Here is a 19,560-nt window from a genome sequence, read left to right as displayed (position 1 = left end):
GGGTAGGGTGGGGGGGGGGGTGTCAATGGATTCCCTTAATTTGCAGAGATTTCCTCACTTCTTTTTTGGCTATGGGGCAGGAAGTGAAGAGAAATCTCTGCAATGGGACAGGGATGGTAAAAAATTAACTGACAGGAGCTATAACCCTCCCTTCTATCCAAAATTAAAAAAAAAGTGTTGCCTATAGTTCTACTCTAAGCACACATTTCTGATAATTTTAAGTAGAGGACTAAGAAGGTATAACCATGCCAAAGGTGCAGCAAAAAACATATAGCCCAGTGAGGAAGGTTTGTGGTCCAGGATGATAGGACAGTCAAAATTACAGAGCAGAGTTGCAGAATGCTGGCCGCCCGCATACCAGAAGCAGTGCAGCCACTTTATGGGGGCGTAGACTAATTTGCCTCTCAGCCCAGTCTGCCCCATAAGACTGGCTCTACACTGACAGTGCTGGCACTACACTGACCGCGTTGGCCCCCTGCAAAGTGGTACCCTAGGCTTGGGCCTTATTGGACTAGGCCAGGATACAGCATTGCATAAATGTCTAATTATACTTCAACATGGGGTAAACATACAGTATACAGTCATTATTAGGGATGAGACAAATGTAGCTGCCTGGGTTTGGTTCGAGGAACATTCGCAGAAGTTTGGCTGTCGAATCCTAACCCCACTGAAGTCAATGGTAGCCAAGTTTTAAATAAGAGTGATGTCCATTTTCTAGACTAATAGGCAAAGGATTGTCAATCAAATGGCATGGGTTGTGGGCACTGTCCTAGAAATGATGTCCTAAAGCAAAAAAAATATAATAAAATCCATTTGGAAGGAAGCAGCAATTTTAACCACTTTACACTCAGCCAAGGCAGGTTGAGGACACTGTAGGTACTAGGGGGTGCTATGTTTTGGGTTAGAAATAACTTGTGCTAGAAGTAGAAGGAGGGGGGAATTTGAAGTTTAACCCCCCAGCACAATTCCTCTCCCCTCCCAAAGCACCCCTAGCCCATATCCTCTAACCCTTCACATCAAAGATCCCATCCCAGCTCCATCTATCCCCCCAATCCCATCCTGGCTCCATCCACCCCCATCCCAGCTCTATCCACCTACCCAATCCCATCTCGACTCAATCTAACACCCCAATCCCATCTCACTCCATCTACCACCCCAATCCCATCCTGGTTCTATCCACCACACCAATCCCATCCCAGTTCTATCCACCACCCCGATCCCATCCGGGCTCCATCCACCACTCCGATCCCTGGTAAAACATGGTGTCACAACCCCCCCAGCACACAGCCTCATCTGGATTGATGTTCTTGTTCAGTTGCTTGCCATTGAAAAAGTCCTGAAGCAGTTTCTGAATTTTGGGAATATGTGTGGACCCTCTGACCAAGACGATATCGTGGACTTGGAATTTGTCAAGCTTGGCATCATGAAGGGACTTCTCCATTGGATCCAGGGTGCCTCTGAAGAGATCAGCATTGAGTTCTTCAAATCAGGCTGAATGTAAGCTCTACGAGCAGGGCCCTCCTGTACCTTTTGTATTGAACTGTACTGTAATTGTGTCGTCCCACCCAATACATTGTAAAGCGCTGTGTAAACTGTTGGCGCTATATAATTTGTGTATAATAATAATAATAAAAATAATTGAGGTGTAGAAGTCAATTCCTTCATACAGAGATTCAATCTCAGTGCTAGCCTGGGTGCTGGAGGACAGGGTACGCTTTGCACGCTCGCAGGCGGTGCGTAGACAGTGAACACCTCTCTTGTTGTCAATAATGTCTTTCTTGTGCTTCCTCTTGAATTCTGCTACAAAGTGATTCACGATTGTCAAAGTCTTCCCCACCTAAATGAGTGTCATCGGCTGTTGATTTGAACTCAAAGATACCATCCTCAATGGTCAGGATGGAGACATCAAAGGTTCCACCACCAAGGTCAAAGATCAACATGTTCCTCTCTGCTCCAATCTTTTTGTCCAAACCATATGCAATGGCTGCAGCAGTTGGCTCATTGATGATACATAGTACATTCAGCTCTGAAATGGTGCCGGCATCCTTTTACAGTGATCACTGCATTTGTTACAGTCTTTCCAAGATAAGCTTCTGCAATTTCCTTCATCTTGGTCAAAACCATGGAAGAGACTTCTGGGTAGAAAGACTTGGCCTCTCCTTTGTACTCTACTTGGAGTTTGGGTCTTCCTCCATCACTAATTACTTTGAAGGGCCAGTGCTTCATGTTAGACTGTACAACTGTGTCTTCAAACCTGTGGCCAATTAGACGCTTGGCATCAAAAACTGTGTTTATTGGGTTCATAGCAACCTGATTCTTGGTGGCACCCCCAATCAACCTTTTGGTATCTATGAAAGAAACATAACTGGGCATGGTTTGGTTGCCCTGATCGTTGGCAATGATTTCTATCTTCTCATGTTAAAAGACATCTACACAGGAGTAGGTTGTGCCAAGGTCAATGCCGGCTGCTGGTCCCTTAGATATGATTGCCACTCTGCAGTGTGTTGTGTGGCCCGGGTGTAACAGCTGCTCGCCATCTCCAAGCCGCTGGTCCTTGGGAAATGAGCTCACACTGTTCTTTGTACATTGCAGCATGCGTGGTAACAGTGTCAGGTCACCTGAGGCTGAGATGCTCAGCATTTGGGTCAGGAGTGTACCACTAAGCTTGTGGACCCTTTGGCTGAGTGCTGTGGATGGTTGGTTCAGGAAAGCAGCTCCCCCTGAACACCAACACGGATCAAACAGGAGGCTAGAGCATAAGAATAGCCAGGGCTCTAATGGGTTTTCACCAAAGCCTCTGATGGTGAGGATGGACTTTGCTGGAGCTGACTCCAGGTCGCAGGCCTCAGGGTCTCCCAGCTCATGCTCACGGCAGGCTCTGGTGGATGGAGAGGGAGCAGCAGTGCAGTGCAACAAGGAATAGTTAGAAGGACAAGCCAAGGGTCGGGGTAACAAGCAGACAGGGATAGTCAGGAGAACAAGCCAAAGTCAGTACATGTAATCAAACATAGAGCACACAGCAAGAAACCCACAGGGGAGACTAAACACACTTTTGCTCAGACAATGCTGGCTTGCAGTGTATGGTGTCAAATAGTGTTTCCTGTTAGAGGCTTGGGTGGAGCCATGCTGAGATAAGATTACTTAAACATGCAGGTGTAAGAGCGCAGTCCCTAAGCTGATACACAGACCAGAGGTAAGCAGACAGACAAGTTATGAAACATTAGTGCAGATTCATAACAGTCAGTCACTCATAAGTGTGAATGGACCCATATAGTTACCCTGTTCTCTTTACACTAAACTGCAGTACATAGCAGCGTACAGTCCATAAGGGGCGCAGGGGCGCTGCCCCCCTAATCTCTATGCGCCGGCCCCTAATCTCTATGCAGGGTTGCTGGATGCATAGATTTCTATGAGTTTTTTTCTTTTTTAAGCACATGATTAGAGCCTGAGCTTCTAATTGGCTTCAAAAAGGTTGTGCACCCTGAGCCCACCCACTTGTGACCTTAGTGAATCAACATTCTCTATTGTCTTTCTGCTTCTCCTCCCGGCCAATCAGGATAGGAGTGGGTCCTTAGACCGGATTGGCCAGGAGGAGAAGTACATAGGAAATAATTGGGTTTTAACTTGATATGAATGTTTATACAGCAAAATGCTAATTTTTGTTTGCATGAAAATACACTTCTGCTATAGGTAGAATCGAATAGGCTGACCTGCTTGCTGCCTTTGTTATGCTTCTTTAAACTGCAGTAGTATGGGCTACAGTGAAACAGTCTATACTTTCCATATATTCTTTTGCTCATTTGAATTCCCAAGCCTTCTGTTGTAAAAAAATGTAATAGCGCTGTAGACTGCACTGACCAGCAATTCCATAATATACGAAAACAACACAATACAACAATAGGGCTAAATTGCCATGGCCCTTTACCAGTGGTTTCAGAGATAGCGACAATAAAAATGCAGACCATAAAATAAATGAATGCAAACAAACATAATGATCGATAATACAAACAGTCACTATGACTCAACCTGTAATAAATGACAGTTTATCAACTGTTCACTTCCCTATTTGGTAGTGGGGATTCTAAGCTATCTGCAGCCAACCACAGCCACCACTTTTATAGCATAGGGTGCAAGACTTGGAATATTCCAGCAGGTCACATGTGCTAGCCTTGAGGAACACCTAGAGCACCTGTAAAGAGGTGAAAGTGGGGGGTGGAACAAAACACGTGGTTGCCACAGTCCCACGAGAGAAGGTACCACTAAATGCTTGTTTTCTTCTCTTTTTTCATTTTCTATATAACAACTTATTACTATCCCTATCTTGAAACTATCACAAATCTTTGAGGGATAAAGTCCCTGAGAGTCCCTGGTATATCTGTATCAATTGTGTAATATCTATCAAATTTCAGTTATAAATTTTCATTGCATGGATCCTGTGATAATCAGAAATATGTATTCATAACATAAACTAAAATGTTACTATGTGAACAATCTTTGCTAGTACAAATGATTATAAGGCCACAGATTCATTAGGGGCACCTAGTTTCCTGTCGTTGAACACAGCTGTGTCCGTTTTCCCACCCTGTTATTTTAGGGAAAATGTATTAAAACTTCCTGCCTAACAGTGCTGACATCATTTTCTTGAGATCCTCAGGACTACAAACACTTTTACACCAACAGTGTAAACATTTCACCAATGACTAAGGTCACAATTGAAATTCAAAGACAGCAGTCCATGGTTGCACATACATAGGAATAATTGATTATTAACGGAAAGGAAAACAATAAACACATATACAAATTGCCAGTGTTAGCCCCCTCTGTATTGCATCTGTTTTGCTCATCCTGTCAAAACCTTGTTCAGATTTGTCATGGGCTGTTCCTAGCAAGTGCTCGGAAACCTGTTTGCCACATGGTTTTAAGCCTTGCCAAACATTGTTATGGGGATAGCAGAAAATTTGATTATATGGATGCATAACATTAACAGCCAATAGGTTATTATGTCATAGTATAAAAGCTGAAAAAAGAACAAAAAATGTTTTATTTGATTGCAGTCGTTGAATGTAAAGCCTTTAATGTGTTCCCTTGGGATGTTAAATAAAAATAGACCCACTTATTTAGCATAGTGTTTTATAAATGTGCTGGGGTATTGTTTAAAATGATATGGTCATTGCCCTTGTACACACGGTCGTCAGATTTTGTCCGAAACTGTTGCATACACATGGCCAGACATAGTTGACAGAAAATCCGATCGTTCAGAACACGATGACGTTATTTTGTTACGACGGGACTACGTTCAGGCTAGTAGCCAATAGCTTTGGTGTAGGAATTTGATCTGAGCATGCGTGGCGCTTTGTCCGATCGGAATCTCTACACATGATCGGACAAGGTCCGATCGGATCATGTTGTCGGAAAATTTTACAGATGGAAAACAGTCCAATGGAGACCACGCGCAGTCGGATGATCCGACAAAACGGTCCGATCGGGCACATTCCATCGGAATCTCTGACCGTGTGTACAAGGGCTTACAGTTGCTTTATCAATTCACTCTGTTGTATACAGAGCACTACCTGTTGCCACAAAAGGCCATTTGAAGCATAAGTGCAGCCAAATAAAAAAATAAATAAAAAACAGCACAAGAGACATAACTTACAGTGAATAGAATGTGTCCCTTGTGCTGATGTCTCTTCTTTTTTGGTTACAGTCTCTTCGTTCGGCATTAATGTAGAAGGCTTTTTACGAACAGGTGAGGCATCAGCACAGGGGGAAACACCCTACTGACTGTAAATCTAGCCACAATTTGGCTAGTTTAGCAGGGACTGTCCGAATTTCGACAAACGTATGGCCATGCCTGTTTGACAGAAGACGATTATTAGATACATTTTAGTCAAATGAGTTGGTTGGAAAATGTTTTTTGATCAGCTGGCTGCATCAGTGTATTGTGTCAAATTTGTGCGGACTAAACCCCTGTTTTTAACATACTGTTAGACAGATTAATTTGGTTGTCAGCGAGCTGGTGGTAAGTAGGCTTGGGTTTTTCCTGGGCATTCCCCAGGCCTTGTTGTTATTTGATTTAGCCTTCCAATGCCGCTTACTGCTATAGCCAGCTATAGATGAGGGCAGTGGCGAGTTTTTTCATTCTGTCAGAATACAATATACCAGCGAGGAGGATTCTTCTATCCACCTAGCCTGTGTGGATGGAGGATTCATCACACATTTTATTTATTTTTTTATGTTCAGCCCGCTGGATAAATGCAAAAGAAGGAATCATTTATGGCCCACTTTAGTTAGGTCCCTTGTGTTGATTTGTCAGTTTTTTTTTGTTTTTTTTGTCAGTTATAAAAACATACCTCAATGCAGATTGTAATAAGTCAATGTAATAACATATACTTACAGAATTAGAAATGTCATGTTCATTTTTTATAAAGGTGGGGTCAGGGAAAGTGGTCTATATTTAGTAGATACTATAATCAAACCCAGTATATAAATCTCTTTCTTGATCCGTGGCCAGGTGTGCGGTCTCTTTTTTGGCTGAGTTTGCCCAATTTTGCCTATATTTTCTGGCATAGTCTGACTTGGCCAATAAGTTGCTCTGGTTTTTAGCTGTTGTTTCTGATGTTATGTTTGGTTTATGTTTATGTTTCTTATCATGGCTTCATTGACTGTTTCCTTCAGTTCTAGGGGCCTCCAACTTTCCTGTGTGTGAGCAGCAGCCTTCTACCAGTCAATTACAAATTCACATTATCCATTAAAATAAATGAACATGCATAATTTTGTCTAATAAATTAAATACAAAAGAGTAAATCTCAGGGCAACACAGGAAATATTAGTCTGAGGATTAGTAAGCTTAGTAAGCAAGCACAAATATAAAAAGGTGTACTAAATTACAGCTAAAGAAAATCATTTTGGAATAAGAAAATTCTATAAGTTTCCCCTATATAAAATAAACACTAACTAGTCTATGCACAGAGTACTTAATGTTTGTCCTTTAACATAGTTTTGTTACTCCTTAGGCTCCAGGAATCTGCAGTCTTTGATGACTCCCCCCCTCCTCCCCCAGCCCAGGTGTGATTTCCCAGTCATGGTTGTAATCACAATGGTCTCCTAATTCCTGGAATGAGTGAAATTCTTATTGTCCAGGTATTCAGGTTGTCATAAGTAATTGGCGGTGCTTGCTGGGTCTCTGCATGGAGTAAGAATGTTTCCCTGAGAGTAAGCTCCCCTGGAGTGTTGTCAATGGATTTTTGAGCTAGGAAATAACTTTTCTGGAGTCTTCTTGTCACACTGAAGAGCTTATAGCCTGAAGGTAAAGAGAGATTATAAATTTGGGATTTGCCATAAATAACTGTAATGTCAATGTTAGAGCTGTTAGAGAGGTGAAAGACCTGACTTTGCCTGGCCACCCATAGTTACTTTTTTTCATTTGAAGATGTAGCAATTCAAATAACCCCCTGGATGCCTTACACTATTTAATGCAGTCAATTTTTCTTGAATGTTGCTGCTTTCTGAATTCTAACAGTACGTCTGAGATTTCTTATTACCGTTTATAAATGCTTACTTACTGAGCAGTTGAATTTCAGTATAAGAGCACACCAAGAAGAAAGAAAATGAGAACCTGCTCTTTTGAAGCTTAAAGAGACACTTTTATCAAGTACATTTTTTTGAAAATGAGCCCCCCAACCTGCTTATTCTTACCTATCCAGCATCCCCACCACTGCTCCTTCCTTCTTTAAGGCTGGCATTAAAAGCCTCAGTGTCTGACTGCAATGGTGACATCCCTTATAATGTTGTATGATAGTGCTTGGACCTAGCAATAGGCTGCTAGACCAAAGCACTGTCAAATTGGATGAGGTCACATGCTCCCCCATACCTGCAAGGTTTATGGGGTACATCGGACCTCCCATGTGACAGTATTTGGATTTAGCAGCCAATCAAAATATTGTTCCTGGCTGCAATGGAGGCAGAACAGTGCAGGGAGAGCTGTCAATATGAGTATCAGTTTGGGTAGGGTATGGGGGTGTATAGAACCTACTCCCATGGAAAGCTGATTGGCTACCATGCACAACTGCACCAGATTTTGCACTCTCCTGTTTTTGTAAATCAACCCCAGTGTTTGGGTCTAGCAACCAATCAGGGTATTGATGCTTGCTTCAATGGGGGAAGTAACATGGGGAGCACTGACAAGACAAGTATCAGTTTGTCAGGTAGAACCTTCGCGAAGAGACTGTCACTTTGCCCTGAAAGCTCAACAGCAACTATATTTATCCACAAGGAGCCAGGTGTAAGTTCCAAATCACTCTAGTTGGTGCATATATAGGTCTGTGGAATCTGTTTCCACCTCCATGTGATAGCACGCCGCTAGTCCAATCACCAAGCAGATGAGGATGAAGAGCATTTCGCATGTATCTCTATACCCAAGTACTGGATATCTCCTTTGCTCTTGATGACTTAATGGCCCTTGTTATCATGCTGGAGCAATCACAAAGCACCAGTATTGTCACATGTGGAATATTTACAGCCCTCTGTAACCTACAAGTTGCAAAACCTGTAGAAAAGTCCCCCCCCCCCAAAGAATGGGGGAGTGAATAAAAGGTAAGTACTTGCTGCTGTGAAGGGGGCATTATAGTAACTCTGTTGCTCCTGTTGCTGTCTCAGCCAATGAAGTGGGAGAGTCTCCACAGAGCCAATGCTCTTTTGCACATCGCTGGATCAAGAAAGAGCTCAGGTAAGTATTGGGGGAGGTTGGGTGGGCTGTTGCACACAGAAGGTTTTTTACCTTCATGCATACAATGCATGAAGGTAAAAAAACCTTCAGCCTTTACAACCACTTTAATTGTCTCCCCCTGCGGTCTTTTTAAAATCACTGATTTCATATGCCTCACCTCTTTTGCATTAACCACAGCCCCCTTGCATAGACATGACCTTACAAGTTTACTGCAAATATTTAAAAGTGATACTAATATCCTACTGGTAAATATAATAAAATCAGAATTGTAATACTGTATATGAATGTCAATAGTTATCTACTGGTAGGATTTCCACTAAGAAAGAGTTAAACTATAATAATAAAAAATATACCTCTATTGAAATCTGTTGCTGTTAACCTAAAATTAATAACATAAGTATTGTCTAGAATGGGCATGTGGTCAAACACCGATATTTTTCTGCACAATGTGCATGATACAGTGACACTCTGCATTTCTGTTACAGCAGAGAATACAAAAATAAATAAAAAATCTCTAGGGCACCAATGACAACAGAGGTTAGATTTCTCTGCAGTAGATGTAGTAGTGTGTAACTGATGCCTCCCACAGGACCTTAATAAAATTGTTAGGAATGTATAAGGAATTAGGGGCTTTGACACCAGTATTGGTCTGTTTTAGCTGCAGAGAATAGTTTGGAGAGATCTTACCAGAGGAGAGTACAACGAATATAGCCGGAGTGTGATTCAACTTGCTACGAACAGCAAACTGAAGTATCAATTTTGGGAGGGGGTGTTTCAATCGGATATTGGGAAGAACTTTATTTAAAATTTTATTTTAAATGTACCTATATACAAAGGTCTTTTCCATTTAAAGTGATACTAAAGTTTCGTTTTTTTTTTCTCTTTGTTAAAAATAATAAATATGTCATACTTACCTGCTCTGTGCAGTGGTTTTGCAGAGAGCAGCCCAGATCCTCCTCTTTTCGGGTCCCTCTTTGGCATTCCTGGCCCCTCCCATCTGTAGAGTGCCCCCACACCGAGTAGCTTGCTATGGGGGCTCCCAAGCCACAGATCCCTGTGTCTATTCAGACATGGAGCCACGGCCCGCACCCACCCCCTCTTTCATCCCATTGGCTCATTGACTTTGATTGACAGCTGGAGCCAATGGCACTTCGCTGCTGTCTCCGCCAGGAGGGAGAGTCCTGGACAGCCAAGTCTCTTGTTGAACATCGCTGGATTGAGATGGGGCTTAAGTATTAGGGGGGCTGCTGCACACAGAAGGCTTTTTATCTTAATGCATAGAATGCATTAAGAGAAAAAAACCTTCTGATTTACAACCACTTTCAATTAGACATATTCTGTCAATTTTGATAGCATTGAGAGTTTATCTGAATGTCTGTAATCATGTTTCGTAGCTGGAGAAAATTCACCAAGAATTTCAATTTTTTTCTGCCTTTAAGGTAAATAAGTAAATGGGTATCCAAAATATATGAGCTTTGCATACCTGGCATTCAGGTTGGTACCTCTACAGTATGAAGAAAACAAATATGAGGGCATATAAAATTAACATCAGTCACGTATGATCTTTTGAGCCCATAGTGCATCTCACAGAGCGCAGATGATGTTCTCATTGTCTTTATTTAATTCACTTATCAGGGAACATACTTATGTGAGCCTATAGCACATATGGCACATCTTCTCTTTATTCATTGTGATTTTGTTGATGTTAATCTTTTTGTTGTCTTTTTGAAAATTTTCAGTAAAGAGCTTACAAAAAAGGCACAAAACTACTACAAAGATGTAGCTTGAAAGAATTTATGTGTTGAAATGAATGGCCCTCACGGTTTAAAGAGCACAGGAGAGTCACTGAATTATATTTTAACTATTTATCAATTAGTTAATGAATGGAGATAGGAAAACAGCAACCATGGTATTCTCATATAAACCCAGCAAAGACATTCAAAACACTTTTTGCGGGGTACTGAAGCTTCTTAGCAGAGCACCAATAGAATGTTGTGTTGAAACAACACTTTTTGTGCTCCCTTCAGCATGAATCAATCACCCAATGTGGAAGAACCAACTGGCTAGTATTAACACAACCAAATAACCCTACAAATTGTTGATACAAGCAGGTTCAAACTATTTTAAGATGAGAAAAAAGGTTAGGCATCTCCATACTAACAGGTTATCTTGTCATAGACTGATCCTCATCTAGTGTGCTACATTAGCTAAAGAAATGCTGTCTGATGCCTAGTGATAACTTTTAAGCTTTGAAGTATTTCAAGATCCCAGTCATTTTACACAAATTCAAAGCAGACATTGGCCCATATTCATGATGTCTTAAGTTATGTCAAGCCAAAGGAATTATTTTTTTCGGGATTGAGGAGATAAGTTGAGGTATGATTATAATGCCTTTGATATTTTTTCTGCAATCTACCACTTTGTTAGTGAGATTTACCCTCACCTCCTGTCCTACTGATACTACACAGGAAATGATAGAAAATAGTCAACAAGGACACATATAGCAATACAACCCTGAAAGGGGTTCTGTGTTTCTGTTGAAGAGTTCTCTTTATTTCCTGTGTGTTACAATTTACTATACCGCTAATATATGATCCTGCAGTCCCGGATAATAGCGCCTAATTAAGGCCAATTAGGACTTAAATTCTCAAATGGAAAATCAAGCTATTGCTGGCCAATATGATCAGATTGCATTTGCGGGTATAATGGAAGTCAATGGGTCTCGAACCTGCAAAATCCAAAGTTCGCACTGAAGTCTTATATGCAAGTTCTTTGCCATAAAAATTATATGGGGACTCAGGTAATGCCCCAAGGGACATGTATAAATTGATTTTTTTTTAAAACGGCAGTTTTTTCAGGAACAGTGATTTTAATGATGCTTACAGTGAAGCAAAACTAATGAAAAATTCCTTTAAATATCGTGCCTGGGGGTCCCCTAATGCTGGCCATACACGGTTCGAATTTGAAAAGAGTTTTCTTTTGAAAATAGTATCTAAGAATTTTCATACGAATTTTGCACCATTAGTGGGCTGCAGCAATGGGCGATTTTCGTGCGGCAATCAAATTTGAGGAATCGTAGATGTTGGGAATTTTTTGAAAAACAAACGATTTTCTAATCAATGATGGGAGAAACGTGCGAGAAATGTAATAAGAAATAAAAATGCAGATGTGCAAGAAAAGAAAATTTACGGAGAGAAAAGAAGATTCCCGCCCACAAAAAAAAAATTTCTGTAGCAAAATGGTGGCAATGGTGGCATTATTGGATCACAAAAAAATGAACTTTCTGATTTTGAAAAGAAAATTCTTTCGAAATTGGAACGGTGCATGGCCGGCATTAGACTGCCTGTAAAGTAGCGCATTTGGCCAATGTGTGGAACATTTCTAAAGGAAAAATGTCATTTAAAATTGCTGTAATGTATTGCCGGTTCTCAGCAAGATAGATTAAAGGTCAAGGAAAAAAATGGCGTTCAGTTCCCTCCCCAGCCATACCATTTGAGTCTGCTATGGACATTAAAGGAAACTCAATGCCATCATTTTTAAAAATTGACGTAGGGCCCCCTAAATCCATACTAGACCCTTATCAGTGCAAGCAGCCATTGCAGGCCAGGAAAGGGGGGTATGAGCAAGCACCCCTCCTCCTCCTGAACTGTACCAGGCCACTTGCCCTCAACATGGATTATAAAACCCATACCAGGCCCTTTGGGTCTGGTATTGATTTTAAGGGGAACTCCATACCAAATGAAAAAAAAAGTTGGCATGGGGCCCCCCCCCAAAATCTATACCAGACCCTTATCCAAGCATGTAGCCTGGAGGACAGGAAGGGGGGTGATACACATTCCCCCATATGAATGTGTATCGGGTACATCATACCCCTATGCATTCGCCCAAAAAAGCAGTGAAATGTGACAAAAGACAATAGCCATTTTTTGACAATTCCTTTATTGTAAAATAGCTCTAAACTGTCTTCTCCTACTATAAAAAAAAGGGGACAGGCTCCCTCTCTGATGTCATTGGATGGTCACACCTCATGGCTGTGTAAGAGATGCCAGACAGTGGGTGACAACACAATGGAGGAAGACGAGGGCGAGGAAGAATACGCTGGTAAGGAAGAACACAGCAGCAGGAGAAGAAGCAGTGGTGGGAGAGACAGCGGCAGGAGACGATGGCGACAGAAGATGATGGCAAGAGAGCACCAAGAGAATATGGCAGTGGGAGACACGGCTCGGGGGAGAAGATGGTTCAGAGGTATTTTACAATAAATCAATTGTCAAAAACCGGCTATTGTCTTTTATCACGTTTCACAGCTTTTTTTGGTGGATGGGGGAGCAGGATCTGGGGGCCTCCTTGTTAAAGAAGGCTTCCAGATTCTGATAAGCCCCCTGCCCGCAGACCCCCACAACCACCGGGCAAAAGTTGTGGGGATGAGGCCCTTGTGCCACTCCCCCAAGTACCCACCCCACTATGTTGAGGGCATGCGGCCTGGTATGGTTCAGGGGGTGCTCGCTCATCCCCTCCCTTTACTGACCTGCTGGGAGCATGCTCGGATAAGGGTCTGGTATGGATTTTGGGGGGACCCCACGCCATTTTTCTACATTTCAGTGTGGGGGTCCCCTCCGAATCTATACTGGACCCGAACGCCTTTTTGTATTTTTTTTACTTTTAGTGGGGAAGCCCGCTGACAGCTGATGACTTATTGGTTGTTAAGGATGTAGCGGCTGGCTTTCCAGCCCCCTGCTTAGAAACCAGCTATATACAGTGTTAAAACAAGAACCGCAAAATACATCACAAATCACCAATCTGGTTTGGTTCCATTAAAATCTATTACCCGCAAATCACGGGAAAAAGTCCACGACCCTTTCCATAGGCCAAAAAACGCATAGTTGTTTACTAGTATCATGGGAAACCATGTTAAATGGACTGTAGTCTGTTTCTGCAAACTGCAAAATGCACTAAAAAACACATAGGTGTGAACCTAGGGTCAGGGGCGGTAAACACTGGATCCAGTGCGGGTTACTGCATCACAGACAACTCGCAGGCAGTTCACAGTGCCATATGCAAACTGTAGGGAGTATCAGTAGAACGCTAAAACAAAGCAGAGACTGAGAGCCAGGCTTTCTCATCCAACATTAGTACCTGACCTCACAAATGTGCTTCTAGAAAAATGGTCAAACATTCCCAAAGACTCATAGCTGCAAAGGGTGGGCCAAATCAAATTTAAACGCTACGGACTAAGACTGGGATGCCATTATAGTTCATGTGTGTGTAAAGGCAGATGTCCCAATATTTTTGGCTAAATAGTGTATCTGGCAAGATTTACAATGGTGGCGGAACCCTCCTACACATAAATACTACATTTAGACATAATTTATAATTTTAGAACCTGAGTCAGGAGTTATGTTTAACAACAGAGGGAGATGAGACAACTTCACAACATGAAGTGACATGTTTGGGGTTCAAACCCAGACCCTCAGGAATATTAAGCAGAATTTCCAACCTGTAAGCCACAGAGCTGCCACATGTGGAACCATCCTACACATAAATACTAAATTTCTTTGGACATATAGGTGGTGGAATTATATTACTCAAGAGTTATTCTTCTTCATTTAATCTGTGATATTTGGTGGTTCTTGGTGTGTGAGTATAGAATAGTGATGTTACCCTCTGAATTTTGGGAATGCCATTTTGATTTCTGATGTTGATACACATATCAAATGTTTTGGGTCAAATTATGATCATTTGGAAATAATAAACACACACAAAATAGAGACTCATTTTAACCAGTTCAGGCCTGGAAGATTTGGCTGCTCAACGACCAAGCCATTTTTTTGTGACACGGCACTGCGTCGCTTTAACTGACAATTGCATTGTCGTGCAATGTTGTACCCAAACAAAATTGATGTCCTTTTTTTCCCACAAATAGAGCTTTCTTTTGGTGGTATTTGATCATCTCTGTGTTTTTTTATTTTTTCACTATAAACAACAAGAAGATACCATTTTGAAAAAAACACAATATTTTGTACCTTTTGCTATAATAAATATCCCCAATTTATTTTTAGAAAAGCAATTTCTTCCTCAGTTTAGGCCAATATGTATTCTTCTACATATTTTTGGTAATAAAAATCACAATAAGCGTATATTGACTGGTTTGCGCAAAAGTTATAGCCTCTACAATACAGAGGAAAGATTTATAGCATTTTTATTATTTTGTTTTTACTAGTAATGGCTGTGATCAGTGATTTTATCAGGACTGCAACATTATGGCAGACAGATCAGACACTTTTGACACATTTTTGGGACCACTGGCATTTATACAGCGATCAGTACTATAAAAATGCACTAATTACTGTGTAAATGTCACTGACAGGGAAGGGGTTAACAGTAGGGGGCGATCAAGGGGTTACCTGTGTTACCTAGGGAATTATTCTAACTATGGGGGGATGGGACTGTCTGAGTGACAAGAGTGATCTGTTGTTCATACTTAGTTTACATTGACAGATCTCCCTTCTGTCTTTGTGTGGAGCGCTCGCAGGTGCCCAGTGGTCATCGGGCCCGCCGGGCAGTGCATCGGCTCGGAAGTGGTGCTGCAGGCATGAGAGCATTCCTCCGCCAGCATGCACGCCCCCAGTGATCAAAAGGCGAGCTGATGTATAGCTGATGTCCAGTGAGACCAACCTGCCCCAGTATAACTGTGGCAGCTAGTCAGGATACCGTTACATTTGCATCAGCAATGGTATTGTTTGTGATTTGTAAAGACACCTGTGTTAGTTTGGGTAAATATTTTTTTGAGATGGAGAGTATTGCTCTCCATCTCTCCATCTCCAATGAAAGTGACAGAGAAAAATATATTTACCAAAACATCAAAACATTACACATTCTCGCATTCTTAAAAACAATATAGATGAAGTAGAAGCAACATTGTTGCAAAGACAATTTATATGAGAGAAAGATACATTTCCTCTCAACATGAAAAGGATTTTTTTTTTGAGGAAGTTACAATTGTACCATTAGAATCAATGGCTGAAACTTGCATTGGGCTACATAACTCAAATTTTCATTCCCAAAAAAATGCTCTATATCCAGCTCTCATTTTGGTTTTTACTATAACTCTTGGTAAAAAAGCCATGGGAGTTAAAATTAGAGTTGCTTGCAGGTCTGAGCATGCTCAGTTGTGTTGGCACCTAGTTGTAAAGAGACGAGTAATTTATCTCTTCTCAGACTTTTAAAGATATTTGAGTGTATAAATTACTTTTTCACACAGTTTAAAAGCAGATTATCTTTAAAGAATGTACTGCATATTTCACTATTATTTAGGCAATCATATCATGCTCTAAACATTATTTTCATGTGCGATTTTCATGGTCTTAACAAGAGTCATGGTTTGGGCGCTATTTATTTTCAGGGAGCTATAGTAAATATGTTTTTGAGAGTATATTTTGCACCAGCGCTATAGTGAATACTCTTTAAGCGCAAATTACCATTAGTGCTAATTAGTGCTAATTTGCAGTAATTAGCGCGTGATGCTATAATAAAAGACCCCCTTTTTCTCTCCAATGGAGCCCCAGGTAGCATATCAAATCTCACTGGGTTTCTAACAATTTCACGCTCCACAATAAGAAAAGAATTTGGGCTGGGCACACATTGTAAAGTACCCTTTTTCAAGAGTTAAAAACAATTTTGTTGTGTGGACACCAAAAATGGTATTCATGATGGTTTGTTAGTTAACTTAACACATCTTCACAAGACAAGGTTAAGCATTCCCAGGGTTTTTTTGGCAGCAAAAAAGTTATTTCAAAAGAATATCAATATAAAAGAATATATTTTTTTTATAGTACAAATGTTAAAATCAAACAAAGGTTTTTAAATATGAGCTCCGGTTGCATACACTCCCATTTTGGCTATCAGCCATGACAACAATAATACAGGCAGGTATATGTATGTACAAAGCAATCTTTGCAATTTTGATCCTGCCCCAAAATATGCCCAACGCATTTTGACCAAATAAGTCGTAGTCTTCTTCAGGGGTACTGTGTTGTCTAAATACCTCTTAATTTGAGGTATTAAGACAAATAAATGCCCGGGTTTTACAAAACATCAGTGGTATACCTATATGGACTCACCACAGAGCTCATATTTTAAAAACCTTTGTTTGATTTTAACATTTGTACAATAAAATATATTCTTTTATATTGATATTCTTTTGATATCATTTTTTTGCTGCCAAAAAACCCCCGTAGATCTCTTAAATGTGCAGCATCTCCAGTTCTTTGTGTGACCCTAGTTACTTATCACATCTTAGTTAGTAATAGATTTTAAAGTATAATAAGTTCAGGATCCCTAAAGTACGGGGATTCTTAGTTCTCTCTACAGTAGCACAACAATATTGCAACTTTGTATTCTATAACCTAATGCTGGCAGATGCAGTAGCACAGTGCAGTACAGTAGGTCAAGATAGGAAAGAATATCATGGGACAGTAGTGCAGCTCATCAGCTTTCCTATATTTTAAGGACACTATCTATCTATAGTTTGAAGGTGGAATGGGTGGAATTCACAAAATGATGAGGGTAGCTGTGATATCCTGAGCAGATTTTGGGTGAATAGAAAGGAGGGATTTACTGTTCTAATTTAATAGTATAATAGTATCTTATTGCTGAGTGAGAGAAGTAATGTGTACTACCTATACATTTTCAATTAATATTTAACCAACTTTATATATATTTTTTATATATTGCTAGTAATAACATTTTGCATTGTATTATTTTTCTATGTCATGTATAACAGAAGTTAAAAATGCAAATATACAAGTAGTGCAGGTTAAAAAAATAAATACAAATAAAACAAGAGAAGGGATGAAGAGAGTTCTATTCAGAGCTTGGAATGTCTGGGAATCAAAAGAAACATACAAATTAGCGCATTATGCTTTTTATCCTCTGTGGTCTTACATGGGTGGCCTTTATGGATGGTTACAACAGGGCACAGGTTACCCGATCTCAGTCCTACACTGCAGTTTTTAATGTATGAAAAACAAGACAGACGCGGAGTCATCCTCCCCATATACAGCTGTTTAAACATCCTTAGGTCTCAGTGGGAAGTATTGTTCCTGGATTATTGTTCACCGCGGTCCAATTACATGTCATGAGTAACTTTAATTTTTGCTTTGAATCTACAAATCTAATTATAAATATCCAATTAATCTGCAACTCAAAACAAAGAATCTTTTGTATTACTCCATACTTGGATTGCCAGGTAAATACTCTAGGATTTATATTATGTAGCGGGTACTGGAAAATGTACACACAATAAGGCTGGCCAAACATGACTTGAATTTTGGCAAATTCCTGTGAATCAGCTGGATTTAGTACACGGGTGGCCCTGATATCACTTCAATTGAGAAATCAAAGGAGCGGGGCAGAAAAAAAGTCAGTCATTCAAAAAAAGTCAGTGAACTGTTACATGTGAAATAACCTGCAAGGGAGATTTGTCCATCCACACTGGATAGTATGGATAGGGGAATCTATGGATTTTTCTCGTTCAGCCCAGCTTTTTACATGTATGGTCAGCTTTAGTGTGTTTTTTTTAATCTGAAAAATAATCATTTGCCTCTCTGAATTTTCTAATATGAGATTGCCACCTAACGCGTGGGAGATTATCACACTTTACTAAGCTTTACCACATGCAATAAGGGTATCATATTACTAATTTGCATACATTATTACATGCAGTAAATAAAGTCCAATTTATAAAAAAGAGAAAATAATGATTATGCAATATTTACCGGTGAAGGGGGGGGGGGGCAATACAGGTAAATATCACATTAAAAGCTCTTAAGTCCAATTCATAAAAGAATCAGAAAGTAAAAAAGCATGCAATGTTTACCACCAGAGTTTTGCTGACAGTATCCCGGTCGTAAACCCTTTTTTTTTTTTTTAATATAACAATAGCATCCTATGTTATTTTTTTTTAAATAACATAGGATGCATTAAGGTGAAAAATTACGAGGGTTTACAATCCCTTTAACAACTGATGACTTCTGACATGTAAAAATGTTAAAAACCTTTTGGATTTTAAGGGGAGCCCCACGCTAATATAAAAAGAATTGCCTCGGGTCCCCCCTAAAATCCATACTAAATCCTTATCTGAGCATGCAGCCCGGCAGGTCAGGAAAGGGGGGAGACTGGTATAGATTTTGGGGAGACCTTAAAATCCATACCAGACAAAAAGGGCCTGGTATGCATTGGACGGGACCCTACGCAGTTTTTTTTCAACATTTTTAATTGTATGTCTTTTTTTTTTATTCAGCCATCAGCAGGAAACCCTCTGACAGTTGATAAATCATCTGTTTTTAATGATGCAGTGACTGGCTTTCCAGCCTGCTCTTTAGCAACCAGCTCAATGTGTTAAATTACCACATTAATTAATGTGGTAATTACTGCTAAATTTAACAAATACTGCATTTGGTATTTAACCCAAAATTCTTAATGAATTGAACAATTGCATGCGGTATTTTACTACTTTGTATGAGCTGTTATTTAACTCTTAGTGAATTAACCCTATTATGGTTGCTCCCAAGATAATCCAAAATGAGATTTATTAATTCTAGTTAAAAATACAGAAAGATCACTACCACTCAGTTTTTAAAAGAAAAGGCAAATATTTTTTTCCCAATACTTCCTTGATAGAAATTATTCATCCCAAGGCTTTCCAGCTAAGTTGTGATATTATTAAAGAAAATCATAACTGCCAAAATCCAATATCAAATTGTATACAAGGAACACAAGAAAAAAAAAAGAACAGTAGTAATCTATTCCATCAAATCATCTGGTTTCTAAGTAAATAG

The 19,560-nt window shown here is 40.1% G+C and overlaps 1 pseudogene; it reads right to left on the bottom strand.

Moving 5' to 3' along the window:
• Nucleotides 1–1,201: 1,201 nt before the first annotated feature.
• Nucleotides 1,202–2,595, bottom strand: LOC143941244 (heat shock cognate 71 kDa protein pseudogene; annotated as a pseudogene).
• Between the last annotated feature and the right edge of the window lie 16,965 nt (nucleotides 2,596–19,560).

This window comes from Lithobates pipiens, unplaced genomic scaffold (genome assembly GCF_037356315.1).
Source record: "Lithobates pipiens isolate NorthernLeopardFrog02 unplaced genomic scaffold, aLitPip1_a1.2 Scaffold_3, whole genome shotgun sequence".
NCBI classification, from domain to species: Eukaryota; Metazoa; Chordata; class Amphibia; order Anura; family Ranidae; genus Lithobates; species Lithobates pipiens.
The sequence above is the reverse complement of the archived record's forward strand: the minus strand, read 5'-3'. Positions and strand labels throughout refer to the sequence as shown.